The sequence below is a fragment of the Hipposideros armiger genome, unplaced genomic scaffold (assembly GCF_001890085.2).
Source record: "Hipposideros armiger isolate ML-2016 unplaced genomic scaffold, ASM189008v1 scaffold_160, whole genome shotgun sequence".
Lineage (NCBI taxonomy): Eukaryota > Metazoa > Chordata > Mammalia > Chiroptera > Hipposideridae > Hipposideros > Hipposideros armiger.
In genome coordinates, this window is record NW_017731510.1 from 1636196 (window position 1) to 1639415 (window position 3220).

Below are 3220 nucleotides of genomic sequence, written 5' to 3' on the forward strand. Positions count from 1 at the left end.
CAAGTGCTTTAGTCAGGATTTTTTTTTTTTTTTTTGGTCCCAACTGTCAGATCACAATTGAAATCGCCTTTAGTAGGGGATGGAATTTATTGGCTCAGCCAAAAAGTTCAAAAACAGAGCTAGTTTTGGGGCAGTCAGGTGGCTCAGTTGGTTAGAGCACGTGCTCTGAACAACAGGGTTGCCAGTTCAATTCCCACATGGTCCAGTGAGCAGGCCCTCCACAACTAGATTGAAGACAAAAACTTGAGCTGAGCTGCCGGTGGGCAGCTGGATGGTTCAGTTGGTTAGAGTGCGTGCTCTTAACAAGGTTGCCGGTTCGACTCCCGCAAGGAACAGTGGGCTGCACCCTCCCCCTCCCCGCCCCCGCGCAACTAGATTGAAAATGGTGACGGGACTTGGAGCTGAGCTGTGCCCTCCACAACTAAGATTGAAGGACAACAATTTGACTTAGAGCTGATGGGTCCTGGGAAAAAACACATTGTTCCCCAATAAAGTTTACAAAAAATACAAAACAGAGCTAGCTTTGTCACATTGTGTTCAGGAGCTTGGGCATCAGGATGGGCTCACTCGGGGTCTCCCTCATTCTCTCTACTCTGCTTCCCACTGCTACTTCCCCAGGCAAGATCTCTCTGCAGGGGTTAGCTGGCCAACAGCAATTCCCAGTTCATGTTCCTACCAGTACAGCAACCCAGAAGACAAAGAGCCCTCTTTCCCAAATAGTTTTAGCAGAAGACATACAGTGATATTTCATTGGACCAGTGAGTCAGGGGCTGCTCCTTAAATTAACTGTTGTGACCAGGGGTTGCAGGGCTCTGAGTGGCATGCCCAACCCTGGGGCCAGAATGTGGGCCCATCTTTACATGAACAAGTTGAACAAAGGGGTGGGAGTGGGGGTGCTCCCCAAAGGAAACAGTATGTCATTACTGGGAGGAGGGAGGATGGATCCTGGGAAGGCAAGTTCAAGAGCTGTCCATTACAGCAGAATCCTGTCCCCCACCTTCTGTTCCAGATTCCCTCTGGATAATATCAACTACTTCTGTGATTTCAACCAGTCTTAACTTAGGACTTTCCTCTCTGGGATAAATCTTACTTTGATTATTTTTATCCACCGAAACAGAAATTTCAAGTCACAAGATATGGCCCATTTGAAAGGAACGTTTTAGAAGGAGGAGCGGCACTGTTTTTTCATTGCTTGTCTAAGAAAATGGTAAACAATATTTTGAAATGACTCACATTACTTCTTATCATGTGCTGAAATGGAATTGTCCACTGTTAAATAATCCAGCTCAGTTGGTCAAAATGGTAGACACAGACATTTTTTTCCACAAAAGGAAATAATTTTTAAAATATATTTAGAATTGCTTCGCCAGGAACAGAATTCTTGGTTCTGGAGATATTTAATTGAGATATTCAATTACTCATTTATCTCATTTAAGGAAGGTTTAATGGTCACATCTAATCCCAATTCTCTTAGCTTCAAGCAAGTATGATTTGAGCATCTTGGGTGTGTATTTTCTCCTCACTTAGTGTAGTTTATCTTCTGGCAAAGAGGAACGCAGGTCTGGGTGAGTGACTACCTTAAACCCAGTTTCTTAAAATATGTTCCTGAGATAGAGGAAAAATAAGTTATGACCTGGTTTTATCTGGTGGTATCTGATAACATTTCCAAATACTATCTCCACCAAGACCTAAAGTTTCATTTTTTATCACAAGGTCCTGAAAACATCACAACTCAACAAACCTTAACTCATTTTCAGCATTTGGTTTTTATTCAATATTCCCTGTTTCAATTAATCACCACCTATCTTTCATCAAATTAGAAACTTTTAAGTCCTCTGTCATCTCTCTCTCTTTTCATGTTCGGTTGGTCATTAAGTATGTTACTGTCTCCTAAATCTCTCTCAAATCTGTATCTTTCCCTCATCCTCCGCACTTGCCTTATTAATAAGGCCCATTTCAGGAATTGCGGACACCTTGTTTGGAGTTAACAGCAAAAGCCTGGAAACTGGTTTCACATTTACAGTCTTGCCCTTCTCCATTCCAGCCATCACTGGAAAAGACAACCCGACGAGGATCTAACTTCAGCTCTGGCTTTAGACCTGTCACCTTGTAATCTCAAGTAAATCGTTTCTCCTCTTGGGACTTCAGTTTCCTCGTTTGTAAAACAAAGGGGTTGGAGTACATAATCTCCAAGTTCCCTCCTGCTCAAAAGTTCTGAAATTCTAGTTCTAACAATTCTGCCCTGCACCATTTATCTCACAGGGTGACTGTGAAAATTAAGAGATCACATGTATGAATGTGTTTGAAACCTCTGACATATTACGTTTTAAATCTCTAGGCATATGATTAATTACTATTAATTCATCAGTGTCATCTGCAACTGGCACTGAAGGTACAATAGATAATATGTATTTATCTTATTTATTGAGCACTTACTGTGTGCCAGATATGGTACATTCATTATCTGTCTTAATTAATTAACATAAAAGGGGAAGTCTATCATCAATTACTAGTGATTAGAATGTCGTCTGCCTGTTATCAGGTAAGCCACATTTGCTGCATCAGATCTCCAGATGAGTGGAAGCCGACAAACAGAGCAGATGGAAAACTTCTGGGAATATGTCCATGCAGCAACAGAACCACAGACAGACAGGAACCCCTGAGGCAGATAGCCCTGTATGTTGTGCAGCACCCAGTAACCGCGTCCTCAGGAAGCAAAATCACAGCCCCACCCGCAAAGGCCAAGTACATGAATGCAACATCTCCAGGACCCTCAGAGGTCTTGCCTTCTGCATCTGTGGGCGCCCAAAACCACCAACCCACAATCTTTCTCAGCTTTTTTATTATGTCCGTGAGAGGCAGAACGTCCACGTCTTTTTTTTTGGGGGGGGGGGAAGGGCCCTCTTCTTTCTCTGTCACTGTCAAATGAGACAGTCTCCCTCACATTCAGATTTAATCACCTATCCTCATCACCCTTCTTTGCCTCCTCCCACCCCAAATCTTTTTTTTATTATTTTTTATTATGAAATACACATTTTTTAGAATTAGTTTCAGCTGTACAACACAGTGCAATAGTTATACCTTTTACCCCTCGAAGTGACAACCCCCCTCCCCCATCCGCTGCCCCACTTCCCCCCAATATCATACATATCTATTACAAATCCCTTGACTTCACTCCCACACTATACTCCATGTCCCATGACCATATATATATATTTTT